The sequence below is a fragment of the Papio anubis genome, chromosome 18 (genome assembly GCF_008728515.1).
Source record: "Papio anubis isolate 15944 chromosome 18, Panubis1.0, whole genome shotgun sequence".
Classification (NCBI taxonomy): Eukaryota; Metazoa; Chordata; class Mammalia; order Primates; family Cercopithecidae; genus Papio; species Papio anubis.
This window is the reverse complement of record NC_044993.1, coordinates 57487993-57506018: the sequence shown is the minus strand read 5'-3', so window position 1 is coordinate 57506018 and position 18026 is coordinate 57487993. Positions and strand designations below refer to the sequence as shown.

The 18026-nt window shown below is 44.6% G+C and overlaps 1 long non-coding RNA gene across 1 annotated transcript; it reads left to right on the top strand.

The window, feature by feature from the left end:
* The first annotated feature begins 7984 nt into the window (after nucleotides 1-7984).
* Nucleotides 7985-12723, top strand: LOC103880346. Its single transcript, XR_002519164.2, has 3 exons — nucleotides 7985-8139; nucleotides 8865-8965; nucleotides 12530-12723. It is a non-coding gene; the product is annotated as an uncharacterized LOC103880346 (long non-coding RNA).
* Nucleotides 12724-18026: the final 5303 nt, after the last annotated feature.

Genomic DNA, 18026 nt, shown 5'->3' with positions numbered 1-18026 from the left:
CATGTGTGTATATATATGTGTAGGCATATATATATAAAAATATATCACATGTCCTATTTGATATCACTTCTTAAAATCAATTCTCTTTTATTCAAACACCTTTTGCATAGAAAGTGCACACTATGTATTTGAACAGATGGATAGGCAGATATATAAATTCATGAAAGAAATTTTTTTTGTGTGTGTGTGTGTGTGTATATATATATATATCAGTCAGGATAGGCTAAGTTATGCTGCAGTAACAAACAACCCCATATTGCTGTGGCTTAGAGGAAGGTCTATCACGAGTTACTGAAGGTTCTCCTAGCTCCAGGACCCAGGCCTATGGAATGTCTACTCTGGAGTGTTGCCAGTGTGGTAGAGGTAAAAAGTGGATGGAAAAAAAAATCACACATTGGCTGCTAACATTTCCACTTATAAGTGATATGTTCTATTTCTGTCCATGGTTCATTGGAGAAACCAAGTCACATGCTCATGTCTAACATCAAGAGAGTGAAGAAGTACCATTCTGTATGTGCTCTTAGGAGGATCCAACAGCATTTGATAGAGTACTACCTTACTAACTTGTTATACTGTTGTAAACATGAGACCTCAGACCTATTTCTCACTGTCATGACTAGATGGTGTATAGATAACTAACCTTATATTAGGTGTCCTATGTATAAGGGCAGGACACATAACATTGGGAAAAGAGTGATTCAACCATAGTGTCCATTCATTGCATTTTCTAGGGCTGGGGGAATATGTAATAGCATTATAGTTACACAGAAAATATCATGGCTACATTTCCTTATGCAACAGGGAGCCTGTTTGTAGCTCAAATTTCAAAGAAGAATAACTAGCTCTTCTCACCCAAACACAATAACCAGCCCTCCCTGAGTTCCACAGAAGAATATTAATTCTACATGCGAAAGAGGACAGAGATGCAGCAGCAAAGTACGTGGGTGGGAGGGAGGAGAACCAAAGAGAGGAAGCAAGAGGGAATGGGTAAGGGAAAGTGAGAAGGGGAGGAGAAGGGGTTGTGAGAGAGTGAGCTCAAATCCTGCAAGGAAATGCATTGGAAGAAAGCAAGCATCTGCACTATTATGGGTAATTCAGAAGCAAACTTAGGGCTTTAGAACAGAAGCAAAACGTAACTGCTCCAACATATACTAAGACCATATGGGAACCACCGAAGATGACGGAGACCAGACCATGATAATTCTCTTAGCCACAGTGAATGAATAATCCTTGTCATGCCCTTAGCAAAGAACTGAAGGCTGAGATCAAGTTTTGGGGTGCCTGCTCTATCCATATTTCCTTCTTTGGAAGTTCCCCACCCATCCCTGATCCTATCTACTAAGTAGTACTATTTCTACTGTAAAATCTATCCTTGTGGCCACAGATAAATGGATGAGGTGAGTCATGTGATCTAAGATGAATTAGTGCATAGTCTGGACAGAATCAATCAGATCTGTTCTTCACAAATCTAATGTAAAAGACATAGAGAAAATATATAGGCTCTTAATTTGTAACTTAGGTAGAATTCATTTATTCATAAATTTATGAACTAATGTTTATTGAATGCCCACTTACAGAAACAGCACCCTCAGATCCTGACTTCACAGTTTTCGTTCTCTTGTGGCTGTCCTTAATTTTATATCCCCGGTTGTTTATAAGATTGACAGGAGTTTACTTCAACTAATTGAATGGTTGTTATTCCATAGCAGGGGCTCTATTATCCTTAATTATTTTGGCATTTTAAGAAAATGTAAAATTAAAAAACATCTCCAGGTATTACTCTATAAAGACATCAGACTTGAGAAGCTTTCCTCTGAATATTTCAGGGCAGGGATCCAGAGGAGAGAAAAATCAGGACATCCCACTGCATTTGCCAACCTCCTTATTGTATTCTGTCTTCATGGGGCTTGTTTATGCCTGGGAGTTCTATATTCCACATACAGGAAAGAATGCTGGGCTCACATCCCCCTTCCCTGTCTATCGCAAAGCACATGCAAACACAACTGCTGGCAGATGCTTTGGGTATGTGAGAAAAGCAAGAGACAGACGCTAAATGGCACTTGTGCAAAAGTCACTAGTGTGAACAACCCATGACAATTGTCATCAGCTTCCACCCCGGATTTTCGGAGGGAGTCCCACCTTAAAAATAGCCTGTCTCTCTGTCCCCACAGGCACTTATTTTTGGCATATTGCATGTCCCAATTTTTGGTTGAGAAAACACTACCACTTTACATCTACCGTACCCTCAGATGTACTCTGGAGAGGGTCCCGTTCCAGCTGATCATTTTCACGGCGGTGTGAGAACTTCCATCTTCGGAAACTGCATGAGAATAAGTGACTGAAGGAAAGAATAAGGGGAGGAGGGGAGAGGTTAGGCTAGGGCACTAGTCCCATTTTAATGATCTACAATTTCCAAGAAATAGTCACCCTGCAGTGACTTTTCATAGGATGGTTCTCTAAAGACCCTGAAATTGCCACCTGATTAAAACCTCAGTTTTCAGCCAGGGCTATCAGTGAAAAGAGCACATGTAATGGCTGGAATCATTAGGTAATGCTGTAGGATGTTTCTTTTGAGTTCCTCTGGGTTTTGGCACGTGACAGATGCTCATGAAAGGGCTGATGAGTTGACTGGATGTCAAAGCATAAAACTGAATGTCAGTCACTAGAGCAAACCCCACATACAGACTCCATCCTTGCTTTCCTTTGCATCTCTCTGCTTGAGCATGGTCAACCTTGATTCTTGCCCCTTCCTACCCTCGGCTCTTATCTAAGTTTGTTTTTAGACCTCTGTGAACTGCTTGTCAATGAATCCCATTTTGTAGTTGCTGCTCTTTGGGGCCCGGGGTTTAATACAAAGAAGTCAAGGGTGATTGTGGATGGCAAGGGAGTTCTCATTCTGTGCATAGAGAAACTGCAATGCAGACGGTCTATGGCTTCCGATGCTATGTTTAAGATGAGCATTTATTTTTTAATTTTTCACTATTTATTTTTGCAGATTTCCCTCCTCCAAGGAATAAGCATTTATGACCAAGGCATATAGAGATATATGTGGGGGCATGTATAGCACCCCACACAGCACTCTACAATCTTCTCCCAGGAGCAGCCGTCCTGGAAATTTAAGCCCTTCCTCCACCCACATCTCCTCACTGAAAGGTGGGTGGGGAGAATATGATTAAGGTGAATTTTCAACTTCATTTCTGTTGTCTCTTGGAGCTCTCCCGTGCTCTCCTATTGGGTCTTCAGCCCTGAAGGACTCAGATGGTGGTGGACCTTATAACACATGCATCCAGAGCATATTAAAATAATTTAATTTTTAAAATGAAATGTCTTTCCAAACACTAGGAATAAGGATTCTCTCCCAGGCACCTTTATTACAGTATTGCCCAAACCTTGATTGCTGTCATGCCATCATCATTAATTTTTGACATATTGCATTCCATAGCTATTAGGAATTAGTCATTTTTTAAAAAATTGTCTCATTTGATTTTTTAAAAATACACTTATTTTAAAAGGAAGCTTTGTTGTGCATCTCTATTTTACTTGAATAAAAATTTACTTTCATTATTAGGAAGGAAATTTTGATTCAAGACTCCACATGTCAAACCAGTTGCCATGTCAGTATGACTTGCCATTAATAGAAGGAAAGGGAGTAAAAATAAACATAATGATATTTTCACTTATGTTCATCCAAGTTGAATAAAATCTTTGAAAAGAATTTTCTCTCTCTGTCTCAGGATGCCTGAGGGTCTTTTCCACCCTGTCTTCGTAAATTGTAAGGCCACATATATATTTAGCAAACATCTGTATAGCACTCACTGGGTACCAAGTACTGTTTGAATGGCTTTACAAAGAGGAACATCATTAATCCTTTCAACAATGTAACAAAGTGGAATATATTATTATTACTACCCCCATTCTACAGATGAGAAAGTTGACATACAGAACTGTGAGGTGATTTACATGAGACCACACAGCTAGTAGGTGGCTGAATTAGAATTTTTTTTTTTTTCTTTTGAGACAAAGTCTCGCTCTGTTGCCCAGGCTGGAGTGCAGTGGTGCAATCTCAGCTCACTGCAACCTCTACCTCATGGGTTCAAGCGATTCTCCTGCCTCAGCCTCCTGAGTAGCTACGATTATAGTTGCCTGCCACCACGCCCGGCCAATTTTTGTATTTTTAGTAGAGATGGGGTTTCACCATGTTGGCCAGGACGGTTTTGAACTCCTGACCTCAGGTGATCCACTTGCCTTGGCCTCCCAAAGTGCTGGGATTACAGGCGTGAGCCACCATGCCCAACTTGAATTAAGATTTAAACCCATGTTATCTGGCAGCAGAATTTGTGCTTATCATGTCTGGAGCTCAGATTTTGGTTTAAAAATGCCACCCCCTGCTGAAAGAAGCCTCATTCTTTAGAGAAATGATTTACTCTGGGTCTGGGGTAGAGATGTACGAAGTGAGTTTGGGTCATCCAATTGTTTCAGAAAGCAAAGAGGCCTCAAAAATGTTGGAAATGTGTCAAAAGAGCCCCAAATCCAGGTTTAGGGGCTTGCAATAGCCAAATTTGGGACAATTTTAGCTTGAGAAGTGACAGAAGTTGGCTGTTACATGTTGAATGGCTAAATTTCATAAGTCTATAGGGACTTTTAGAGAGAAGAGGGAAAGAAAATGAAAGAACTTATTTAAGAATTTTTGTTGTTGTTGTTGAGATGGAGTCTCACTCTGTCACCCAGGCTGGAGTGCAGTGGCTCAATATCGGCTTACTGCAACCTCCACCTCCCTGGTTCAAGCAATTCCCCTGCCTCAGCCTCCCAAGTAGCTGGCATTACAGATGCATGTCACCATGCCCAGCTCTTTTTTTTTTTTTTTTTTTTTGTATGTTTAGTAGAGATGGGGTTTCACCATGTTGACCAGGCTGGTCACCAACTCCTGACCTCATGATCTGCCCTCCTCGGCCTCCCAAAGTGCTGGGATTACAGGCGTGAGCCACTGCACCCAGCCAAGAATTCTTATACCAGCTAATACAGGAGGAGAAACAGAAGGAAAGACAGAAAAGGCATCATTTTTTAATTTTTAGTTTTTGTGTGTACATAGTAGTGTATATATTTATGGGGTATCTAATATATTTTGATACAGGCATACAATGTGTAATAATCACATCAGGGTAAACGGGGTATCCATCACCTCAAGCATTTGTCATTGCTCTGTGTTACAAACATTACAATTACACCCTTTTAGTTATTTTTTAATTTTTAAATGTAATTAAAAATTACATTTACATTGACTGTAATCACCCGGTTGTGCTATCAAATACTAACTCTTACTCATTTTATTTAACTATATTTTTATACCTAAAATAATTATACTCATTTTATTTAACTATATTTTTATACCTATTACCATCCCCATGCCCTGCCACTACCCTTCCCAGCCTGTGGTAACCATTCTTCTCCTCTATCTTCATGAGTTCAATTGTTTTAATTTTTAGTGCCCACAAATGAGTGGAAATACGCAAAGTCTGTCTTTCTGTGCCTAGTGTATTTCACTTAACATAATATCCTCCAGTTCCATCCATGTTGTTGCAAATGACAGGATCTCATTCTTTTTTATGGCTGCATAGTACTCCACTGTGTATGCATACCACATATTCTTCATCCATTCATCTGTTAATGGACACTTAGGTTGCTTCCAAATCTTGTCTGTTGTGAACAGCTCCAGCCAACATGGGAGTGGGGCTATCTCTTTGATACGCTGATTTCCTTTCTTGTGAATATATACGCCTATCAGTGGGGAAAAGTATCATTTTTAAACTTGCAGTTTAATAATTATTTCAGGCAGATGTTAGCAATAGATGCTATAACCATTTGGAGAAAGATTGGTGGAGAAAAGAGATCTTGCCTAGTTCCAACCTCAATCATGGCTGCCTTTGTAAAGTAAAGGAGGGTAAATTGTGTCTTCACAACAGGTGACCAGCTGTCACTGCCTTGACCAAATGACACACTTCTCTTCATTGATAGTGTGGCGCCCTTATGTTATTTACCTCTGAATGTAGTAATGTAATGCCACATGAAGTGCAGAGCACCCTCTAAAAAGCCTCCTTGCTGAAAAGGTAAAGCGTAAATCTAATTCACGAAATTAACTTGAAGCGAACCTCGATCTCATTTAGGTTCAAATTCCAGTTTACAGAAAATATGCGAGACAGAGAAAAATGTCAAATAACAACACGGGAAAGCGATTTGACAAATCCAGAATGTGGGACATACTGCAAGACAACTGCACTCTACGTGAGATCAATGTCATAAAAATGTAGAGGTGGTTGTGGCGGGTCTAGATGAAAAGATGCTACATGCAGTGACATAGTAGATATATAATGCATGGATCTTGATTGAAGTGTCACAAGAATGCATTTTTAAAAATCTGTTAAAAATGCATTCTTGGGACGAATGAGGAAATTTGAATGTGGATATTAGATGATACAGAATTTCATTTTCTTAGGTGTGATAATGGTGTTGTGGTTGTAGAAGGGAGAATGCCTTTTTCCTAGAAGACAGAAGTATTTAGGGGTAATGAATCATGATGCCCGCAACTTCACATAGTGCAGAAAAAATACACACACATCCATCAAATAGGTATGATAGAGTATTCCTACCAAAATGTTAGCCGTTGAATCTAGGTGCTATTTATCGCGTTACTTTTACGACTTTTCTGAATATTTGAACATTTTCATTATAGCCAGTTGGAGAAAAATAAAACTTGTACTTTTGATGGCCCTGTCCTGCTGCCTGGAATTAGAGAAGAGGCTGTGATACTGACAGTCCATATCCTAAAGTCACCTCATTTACCCCCTTGTGGTCGTCAGGAGGCCACGCGTCAGGGACACGTTGGACCACCGAGCTCCAACAGATGAGGAAGTGTGTTTGAGCTGCAGAGTTGAGATGCTGTTCTCTCCTCCCAGCCCTTTCTGCTGGAGTGGGGAGGCCAGCATGTTCCCCTTTGTTATGGAAATGCCCTGGTTTGCTGCATTGCTCTCACCCACCCCTGTAGACCTCAGTGCCTTCTGTAGACAATGGCTGCAGGGTTCTTCTTATCCCCACCCACCCTGTAGCTCCAGCCTGTCTACACAGAAGGTTAGAAAGGGATTCAGAATCATTCGGATCCTGCAGCCTCCTTTTGTTCTGAACTGTCCTTTCTTTTCCTTTTCTCTGAAGCACAAAGACCAGCTGTGGCATTCATTTGCTGATAATATGCTGTAAATCTGCCCGGCCTGAGACCGGCCCCGCAGTGCCAGGCAGCAGGTAAGAGGTGTGCACAGCAGGGCTCTTGGAATTAGAAGTTAAGGCCCGGTGTCTGCAGCCCGGGTGGGTATCATGAATCTTTCTATCAGAACACTTTCTCTGAGATTAGGCTGCATGCCACCAAGCATATGCCCGCCCCTCAACTGCCCAGTTGGAATTGGGCTGAGCATCTTCCCTGAGCCTCTAATGTCTGGCATTTGGAAATGTACTGCTGGCTCTGGTGAGAACGATGGGTCACAGGAGAGTGGAGCCCAAGCTGACCCCGTACAGAGGGCGACCAGCAGCCAACACGGACCTTCCATCCCCAGCAAGACGCTTTGCCATTTCTCCTAGTTGCCTCCCGGACACTGAGCTTTCTTCCCAGTTGCTAAAGGGCATGTCTACCCGTGCCTGTTGGTCAGTAGCCAGGAAGTCCTGTATGAGAGCTAACCTCAGTTCGTTGTGCTGTAGCTTGAACCGATTTCCTTGTTTTCCTTTTGACTGATTTTGCGCTTGAAGAATTAAACTGTACTGCTTTAGACCTTCCCTTAGAGTGACTAACTCATCTCTGTTTGCCTAGGACTTTCCTGGTTTTACCACTGAAATTCATTCATCTGTGAAAACCTCTCAGCCATCCTCCCTTCCTTCCTTCCTCCCTCCTTTCCCCCCCCCCTCCTTTCTTCCTTTCTATCTCCCTCCCTCCTTCCTTACTTCTTTCCTTTCTTTTTTTCCTCCCCGCTCCCTCCCCTCCTTCCCTCCTCCCTTCCTTCCTTCCTTTATTGTGCCACATCCCAATAGTAATCATTTGCAGCTGTTCTATTTTTCTCCTCATCCACCCCACCCAGGAGATGGTTGTCAGTGTCAGCAATGGTGAGTATTTTGTTTACTCAGGCGGGCAGGGTACTCCATGCTTCTCATGCCTCATCTCATTCAGTCCTCACCACATCCTCTGAGGGAGGTTCCTCACCTCCATTTATGGGAGAGGAAACCGAGACAGACAAAGGTTGTGGACCTTACCCAAGGCCATGCAGCCAGAGAATGGAGGCGTTGAGTTTGTAGCCTGGATTAGAGGGGATTGACCCCAGAACTATCTCACCCAACCAACTCCAGACACAGATCCCAATTATCTACTATTTTGAAGAGCTAGACCAGGGTCCATGGGCAAGACCCAAGGACCGGAAGTTAGGGGACCTGTGTTCTAGTCATTCTCCATCTCTCTGTGGATGCAGAACCAAAACTTCAACACAACTCTCCATCTTTGACATTCCCTCCAGAGCTCTTGGTGCCAGCCCTGCCTCCATTTCTCCCGACTTCGTCCCACTCCCAACACCACCCAGAGCTAGTACCTTTCCCAGAAGCCCCAGGCTGCTTCCTGTGGCTGAACAAGCTGCTTCTTCCAACTGGAACACCTCTTTCTCCCGTGCAGACATCCATGAAAGCTCAAGTCCTACAGCCCAGGGTAAAACAGGCCAACCTGCCCAGCCTCTTACCAGCTTGCACAGGCTTCTGCCCTTACTAGCTCTAGAGGGCCACAGTCAAACAGTCATGGTGAAACCTAGCCCCTTGCCCAAGTTTCTTACTCTCTTGTCCCTCAGTGTTCTCATCTGTAAAATGGGGATGATGAAGATGCTGATCATGGCCTAGGTCCATAAGGAAGCTTGCAGGAAGAGCTAAACAGGAGGAGATAAAAAGCAAGGTAATAACAATTGCGAACACTAATATAGGGTTCACTCTGTGCCAGGCACTCTTCCATGCACGTTGCCTTTGTTGGCTCCTTGAATCCACACCAGAATCCTTGAAAGTATTATCATTCCCAGTTTACAGAAGGGGGAAATGGGGGGACAGAGAATAAGTGACTGGCCTGAGATCTCCTAGCTATGGAGGAGTGGCTCGGGAATTGGAACCCACACGTGCTGACTTGAGAGGCCAGGCTTTTAATCACTGTTTAGATAGCTGCTAATGCTTGGCAGAAGATGAATGGGGGATTGTGATTGGGGGTTGTTTCAAGGGAAGGTTACCAGGGAAGGCCTCTCAGAGGACGATTGTCTGGTTTGAGACTTGGATGATGATGAGAAGGCAGGTAGGGGATCATCTAGCTTAGCAGACCTCTGTCTTAGCTGCTCATTAGTATCATCTGAGGACAGGTTTGAACCCTGCAATGTCTGAACTTCAGCCCAGAACAATGAAATCCCAACCTCCGTGGGTGAGCCCAGGCCTCAACACTTTTTGTTTGTTTGTTTTTGAGACAGAGTCTTGCTCTGTCGCCCAGGCTGGGGTGTAGTGGCGTGATCTCAGCTCACTGCACCCTCTGCCTTCTGGTTTCAAACAATTCCCTGCCTCAGCCTCTCGAGTAGTTAGGATTACAGGCGCCGGCCCCCACACCAGGCTAATTTTTGTATTTTTAGTAAAGACAGCATTTCACCATCTTGGCCAGGCTGGTCTTGAACTCCTGACCTTGTGATCCACCTGCCTCAGCCTCCCGAAGTGCTGGGATTACAGGTTTGAGCCACCGCACCCGGCCCCCTCAGCAATTTTTTAAGCTTCCTAGAAGAGTCCCACATGGGACCAAGCTTGAGAACAGCTGATGTTGGGGGCTGGGAAGTGGGGGGGAGGCATTGCAAGGAGCAGGGACGCCCCACCTTTCCCTGGGAGGAGCAATCCCCGCTTCCTGCCTGTGGTCTCTTATTGTTCCCATAGCGCTGCCCTGATGAGCAAACAGAGAGAGAGAGGAATTAAAGCTCCATTTAGGGGAAAGGTTAACAGCAGCTTTCGCCTTCCTAAATTCCAGGGAGGACAGGAGGGGGCTGAGTCGATGCGGCCACCCGTCAGGCCTCCAGATGACAAATGACATTCGGAACCAGTATCTTCTCAGATACTTCTAAGCTGACCCTTGGAGATAGCTAATAAAAGATCAACCTGCCCTCCAAGATTAACGACTCCCGAGTTAGAGGGAAGGAGGGCGGGCAAGGGGGGGCTCTGGGATCCTTGGCTGCCCCCAAGTTCCCAGGCCTTCCGCCTGATGGTGAGGAGGAGATGGAGGAACAAAGAGGGCTCCGTGGGGAACCTCACAGGGCTGCACCCTGCAAGCCCCCAGCCTAGGTGGAGCTGCTCCTGCCCCACTGCTGCTGCGGGTCCCATCCAGCCGCTCCCTCCCAGCCCCGCCCCTGCCAGCCAGTCTCCCTTTGGCATTCAGCCACATCTCTGCCCCTCCGTTTCTTGCTTTTCTTTTTTGAAATGTATTTCCGTTTTGCTGTGGGTCTCTGCGGTCTCCCTGTGCGACTCCGTCCACGCCTTTTCCAGCTTTTCCTCCCTGCCTCCTCCTAACTCACTCTTCTCTCATCTTTTTGTTTCTCTATGTTTTGCTTTGTCTCTCTCAGCCTGTCTTCCCATCTCTCTCCGTGTGTGTGTGTGTGTGTGTGTGTGTGTGTGTGTGTGTGACTTATGTTTCTTGCTCTGTCTTGCCTCGTTCCCCATCCCACTTATTCTTTTTGCTTGTCTCTCTGTCTCTGACTCTGCATCTGTCTGTATCAGTCTCTCTATATGTGCATCTCTGTGTCTCTTTCCGTTTCTGTCTCTGTGTCTCTGTCTCTTTCTCTGTATCTCACTGTCTCTGTCTTCATGTTCCTGCGTTTCTACCTCTGTCTTCTGTCTCTGCGTTTCCGTCTCTCTGTGTTTATCTCTGTGTCTTTCTGTCTCTGTGTGTCTGTCTTCATGTCGCTGTGTTTCTGGGTCTCTGTCTCTCTGTGTCTCTAGCTTCCTCTCTCTGTATCTCTGTGTCTCTGTCTTTGTCTCCATCTCTATATCTTTGTGTCTCTGTCCCTGTGTCTCAGTCTGTGTCTCTGTGTCTCTGTCTGTGTCTCAGTCTCTATGTCTCCATGTCTGTATCTCTGTCTCTGTGTCTTCTCTGTGTCTCTGTCTCTGTGTCTGTGTCCCTGGCTTCCTGTGTGTCTCTGCCCGCCTCACCCTTGAGGTTCCCTGCCCCCTGCTCTCTGCATGGCCTCCTGTCTCTGCTTTCTGTTGTCCCTGCTTCCATCTGTTTCCTTTTTGGTCCCTGTCTCTTTGTCCTCAGTCTTTCCCAAGTTTGCATTGAACTCACATCTTTGCTCTCCTCTCCCTCCCTCCCTCCCTGTCTGCTTCTCCTCATCCTTGCCCTCTTAGGAGAGAGGCCTCTTCTCACTTTGGCGATAATCCGAGAGGCCTGCCTGGCTGGGGGCAGGGAAGGGCAGCTGGCTGGTCCCACTCACCCAACAATGCCCCAAGTCCATCTTCTGCCTGCTGGGGGGCGCTGAGTCTGAGCTCGTCCTGCTGGTTGAACCCTGCAGGATCCCCATTGCCTCCAACACTCTAATTCCAGAGCAAAATACAGAGAAGACCTCTCATTCCTTAACTCCACTTTGCCCCGTCATTGTTAGCAAGAGCTCGTGTCCACAACTGAGAAATCCCAAGCCAATTGTGAAGCCACAGACATACTTATGAATTAATAACTACAGCTAATATTTACTACTTGCCTATGGCCTGCTGTGTGTTTTGTGCATGCAACTCACTTCCACCAAAATCCTGCAACGTTGATATCATCATCCCCATTTTTCAGGTGAGGATCAGAGAGAGGGTCAGAGAGGTTAAGAAACCCACCCAAGTTCACACAGCTAGCAAATGACAGAGGCAGAATCCAAGTCCAGTCTGGGTGGGCGTGAGGATCATGCCCTTTCCACTGAGTCTTTCAGCACTGTGCTATCCAATGAGGTAGCTGCTGACTACCCGAGGCTATTTAAGGTAATTAAAATGAAGCAAAATTAAAAATGGAATCTCTTTGTCACACTGACCACATTTCAAGTACTCAGGAGTCACATGTGGTCGGAGACTGCCCTACTGAACATTACAGACATAGAGCATTTCCATGAATGCAGAAAGTTCTATTGGACAGCAGTGTTTTCAATAAACATGGAGAAGTCTTTTGTGGGAGAACAAAAGAAAGCAGAATAATATTGAAATAGCCCTGGGTCACTCCCGGGTTCCAGCCCTGGCCGTGTGTGAAGTTTCCTGGAAGACTCTGAACTGAAACAGCCATCCCTGCTTCTGAGTACCTGCCAGTGGCATCACCTATGCCAGGCAAACCTTCCTTTACTACCCTGCTTGTGTCGGAACGACTGCAGAGGAACGTGAGGCTTTCATTAGGGGTAGAAGAGGGGCAGATGTGTATTTCTTCCAGAAGGCAGAAAAAGCACAATCTTATGCCAGAAATTGAATTTTCTTATTTCAGCTGGTGTCCAGGGCTTTGAACCCTTCAGCAACATGAACAGCTTATCTTGTTCCACTCGATCAAAAACATTTCATCGTGCCGGCTCCTTCCACAAGGTCACCTTGAAATCGTTTCCCTGCTCGAAGCATCCTGAACCTTCCTTAGCCTAATAGAAACATTCTTGAAATCGGAGTAAACTGGACTTGTTCAGCGCTGCTCCCCCTCTCCAGCAAAATTTTATCTCGCCTCTCTGTAACAAGTCACGAAAAAGAGGGAAATATTTACAATTTCTTGCAAGCTCATCAAGCTGGGCAATTGGAATACCCCAGCATCTGCTGGCCCCACCTGCTCCCATCAATAGTCTTGACTTCATGCAAATGTCTCTTCAGGCAGCTGGTGTCTCAGTGGTTCTTCCAGCGTTGCTCAAGAATGGGTTCTCTCCTTTAGCTTTCAGGTATCCCTGAGCTACTCTTCTAGGCACTAGTCATTCCCGCCATAGAGCTCTCTTCTTCTGCTCTCTCTGCCCCCAGCCTGGGCTCCAAAGAATCCCTCTAGCTTTGATGGTTGCCATTCTAAGCCCACACTACTCTATGGTGTAGGACAAAACAGAGAATTGTTCTCTCCCCTTCCTGCCTTGTTTTGATACTCAATTAGAAGTGATCCAAGGCAATACTGCTTGGCCCCAATGACTTATGGCATTTACTGGAATCCTTCTTATGGGTTTTATTTTTGTTTAACATTAGAGCAGTATGTGTAGTGGTTAAGAATATTAAAAACATGTCTGGGTGCAGTGGCTCACGCCTGTAATCTCAACACTTTGGGAGGCTGAGGTAGGAGGATCACCTGAGGTCGGGAGTTTGAGACCAGCCTGACTAATATGGAGAAACCCTGTTTCTACTAAAAATACAAAATTAGCCGGGCATGGTGTCACATGCCTGTAATCTCAGCTACTTGGGAGGCTGAGGCAGGAAAATCACTTGAACCAGGGAGGCGGAGATTTGCGCCATTGCACTCCAGCTTGGGAAACAAAAGTGAAATTCCACCTCAAAAAAAATAAAGAAAGAATATTAAAAACAGGCTAGGCACTGTGGCTTGCATCTGTAATCCAATCACTTTGGGAGGCCGAGGTGGGAGGATCACTTGAGCCCAGGAGTTGGAGATCAGCCTAGGCAACATAGTGAGACCCTGTCTCTACTGAAAATAAAAAAATTAGTTGGGCATGGTGGTGCAAGCCTGTAATCCCAGCTACTCAGAAGGCTGAGGCAGGAGGATCCCTTGAGCCTGAGAGGTTGAAGCTGCAGTGAGCTGAAAATATATATATATATATATTAAAAACACATTATTAATGACATTTGTTAAAGATGTCATTAGACTTTCAAGAAAGACTATTCAAAGGAAGCTACTACAACGGGGTTTTGAAGTACGGGAGAAAGATTGAGTCCAACTCCAAATAAAGTAAGAAAAGAGAGAATTTACGGGCAAGGAATGGGATGTGGGGTTGGTGGGTGGGAGCTCGCTAAGAAATAGGATAATTCTTTTTTTTTTTTTTTTGAGACGAAGTGTTGCTCTGTTGCCCAGGCTGGAGTGCAGTGGCGCGATCTCGGCTTACTGCAAGCTCCGCCTCCTGGGTTCACTCCATTCTCCTACCTTAGCCTCCCGAGTAGCTGGGACTGGGACTACAGGCGCCCGCCACCACGCCCAGCTAAATTTTTTTTGTATATTTTTAGTAGAGACGGGGTTTCACCATGTTAGCCAGGATGGTCTTGATCTCCTGACCTGGTGATCCACCCGTCTCAGCCTCCCAAAGTGCTGGGATTACAGGCGTGAACCACTGCACCCGGCCCGAAATAGGGTAATTCTTTACTAAACTGACCTAACGGGGTTTTTGTTGAAGGTAGACCTTCAGCCTGGGGTTAAGTTACCCAACCCCTCTGTGCATCATTTTCTTCATCTTTAAATCAGCGATAATAATATTGACCTTATAAGTGTGAAGACTGAATTAGTTGAGTCAGTTGAGGGTGGGAGATTTTCCATAAACTGACTCAACAGGATTCTTCCTAAAAATGGAATAAGTGGGCCTGGAATAAGGACAAAGACCAAGGTCAGGACCTATTTAGCCAGAGGTCTTTGAGAAGCCTGACTACAGTCAGGTCAAGTTGAGAATCTTTGTCAAGCGCATGTGCAATGCAGCCAGGTCACCTTGGTTTGAATCCTAGGTCTGTCGCTAGCTGATTGGGTGACCTGAGGTTAAGTTACCCAACCCCTCTGTGCCTCAGTTTCTTCATCTTTAAATCAGGGATAATAATATTGACCTTATAAGGGTGAAGACTGAATTAGTTGGTTCTGCTTTTGTTAAAATTATCTGTTTGTGTTCTTTGGATACAAACATGCCTCCAGGAGCCAAACGCAACGGCTCCCATCTGTAATCCCAGCACTTTGGGAGGCCAAGGCAGGAGGATCACTTGAGCCCAGGAGTTCAAGACCAGCCTGGGGCAGCATAGTGAGACCCTATCTCTACTAAAAATAAAAAAATGTAGCCAGATGCTGTGGCTCACACCTGTGGTCTTGGCTACTCAGGAGGCTGAGGTGGGAGGATCGCTTAAAGAGAGTAAGGATGCAGTGAGCCATGATCCTACCACTGCACTCCAGCCTGGGCAACCAAGTGAGATCCTGACTCTAAAAATTAAAATTAGAAATTAAAAAAAAAAAAAGCCTCCTGGCCTGGTTTAAACCATCGCCATCACTCCATGCTCAAAACCTCTCCTCCTCCCCCAGAGGGCTTTGTCCCTGGATATTTGCATTATCTGACCTTTTTTGCCCCATCTTCTAGCAGGCTTTTCTAGACCATTCAAGCCCCCAGTAGACTTCCTTTCTGGCTGTCATCTGTCCTGTTTGGCTGAATCCTTCCCATTCACCCTGACCATCTGCAATCCGCACGTACTTTGCCTTTCTCAGATTTTCCAGCCTCCGTGCAAATCCTTACTCTGCGATCCTGGAACTCATCTACTGCCCCACCCTACATCACTTCTTGCTGGCTGTCCATAAGGACACATTCCTGTTGTTTCAGCCCAGTGTCTTGCTTGGGACCCAGAATGAGCGTGGATCCACCGTGGACACACGAAGGCTCAAACAGTCCTCCTGCTCCCAGCCTGACCCCAGCAGGATGAAATGACCAGACCCCCTCCCTCCTGGCCTCCATCAGTGGACAGAGATGCCACGGTCATGGACACAGGAGCCCCTCAATACCCAAGTGTACTCCGATAGTACAAAGTGCTGACAATTTCAAGGAGGCCTTTTTTTTTTTTTTTTTTTTTAAACAGTAACCTCTAAATCCCTTTCCAGGCTGCAGGGACTCATGACTTTTTATTTAGTATGTGCTCTCCCTCTCATTCGGTTCATTGGCTTCAGACTTATTATCTCGCATTTGTCTGCGTTACATTACCGTTTCCTCTGACCGTCTGAGTCACCCACAATAACCCAGGCCAGTCCCATCCCAATCTATTTCTGGGTGTGTGCCTGTGTGTACAGGTCTGTTGTTCCTATCAGAGCAGTTTCAGGGATGGGGTGGGATGAAGACGGTGCCCTGTTGCAGTTATAGAGGGAGGAGACTTACTGCTGCAGGAACTGTGTTTCTGCCCCTTTCCTGATGTGTAAATTGGGAATGATAGTCACCTCACAGAGTTATTGTGAGCCAAATCAGCATTCAGAACCCCACCCTGGCATGTAATAAATACTGTATCAATACAGGCTATCATCACTGTCGTTGTTATAACAATGGCTCTAGAAGCTATAACAGATGAAGAGCCAAGATTCACAAAAGGATACAATCATGGCCACCATTACTAAGTACCCGTTGAGTTCTAAGTACTGTGGGCTGAGTACGTCATTTTTTCAACAAACTAAAAGCTCTCTCTTTTCCTGTCCTGATTTTTTTTTAATGCATGTTAAATTATAGGGCAAAAGATCTGTGAAGTGCTAGATAAAATAGGAAAGTAAGAGTGGCTAGCAGTGCCTCTGATACATAGTGAGAACTTCATAAATATTAACCAAAGAATGGCAAATTGGGCAAATGACACCGTACCTCACCCAGAGCAACTACTCTTGACATTTTAGTGTGTACGTTTCCAGATATTTTCCTGTACATACGATTATACTTTTTTTATTATTTTACAAAAGCAAGGTCATATTGTACATAATTATTTGTAAATCACTTTTTATTCCCACTGACCTATTTATTGTGGTCATCTTTTCATTTATTACAGTCATCTTTTCATGGTGGTAACTATGGTAGAAAGAATATACTGTGATTTTGAATTCTCTAGTGTTGACCATATCAGAGTAGACCCAAGGAGAAAAAGATGTTTTTAATTCACAGAGTTATTAACTGTCTAGTTAAAAATGAGAATATAAAATTTAAGTTTTAAAAACCTCAAAGAAGCATATTATCAGTGATTATTGTGTGGTACTTGAATTAAGGTACAGATCACACACACACACACACACACACACACACACACACACAATGGGTATTAACACTTTTGAATATCTGCATGCTGTTTGAATAAATGGATGTAACGTATTATACTGAATTCCTACTTGATGGATACTTAGGTTATTTCAAAAGTGTGACCAATTTGATTGGCAAGCCTCAAGTCATTGAGGTAAAACCAGAAAAATATATACTCTTCCAACAGCTGCTGTTAACTCTGCCCTTTCAAATTTTTCCTATCCCGTTACCTAGCAGGCTTCCTCAAGGAAATCACTAGCCTAGTTCAGACAGATACATCCTAGTATTAAAAGTCTCTGTTTGCACTTGGTTCTGAAGATTCAGTCTTGGTCATTGGACAATGTCAATTTCACATACTATTTAAAGTGTCCTTTCCCTTCATCCATCTTCCATTCCACTTGCAAAGCTGGGACTTGAAAGAAAGTGGACCTAGTCTCCTATCAGCCTTGTGGTCAGTCTGCACCATTATTGTGTCCCAACGTCTTCTTATTTAGCTCAGGAAGCACTAAACTGGTCAGCAAGCACAGAGAGAGAAAGAGAGAGAGAGAGAGAGAGAGAGACTGGCAGCCCCTTCTTATAAATGCCTCCCAACTCAGTGAGCTATTTTCTTGGTGCCTCCCTCATTTTGCAACGAGGAGTAGCACCTCTGGGGAAGTCAGCGGAAGTAGGGAGAATCTCTCTGCACCAACGTTGCACCTCTCCAAAGGATAACTTCACTCTCCCTCCCTGACTTATATGTTCTGTGGAGCCTGCATTGCAAGGAATCAGCATTGCTTTAGCTGAAGTGGCTCCTCTATCCCATCGTATGCTGAAGGTGCTCACATTGGCTTGTGAGGGCCAATTGTTAGTATCTCTTCCAAACTCCGCATTCAGCAAGGGCACACTGGAAGCTCAGAATCAGCCCTGGTGGAAATATTTACAACATGGAAATTTGTATCATCTGACAATCCCCCATCTCCACCTCCACCCCATAGCTGATGGTTAAACATTACCAGCACACCACTACCTGAA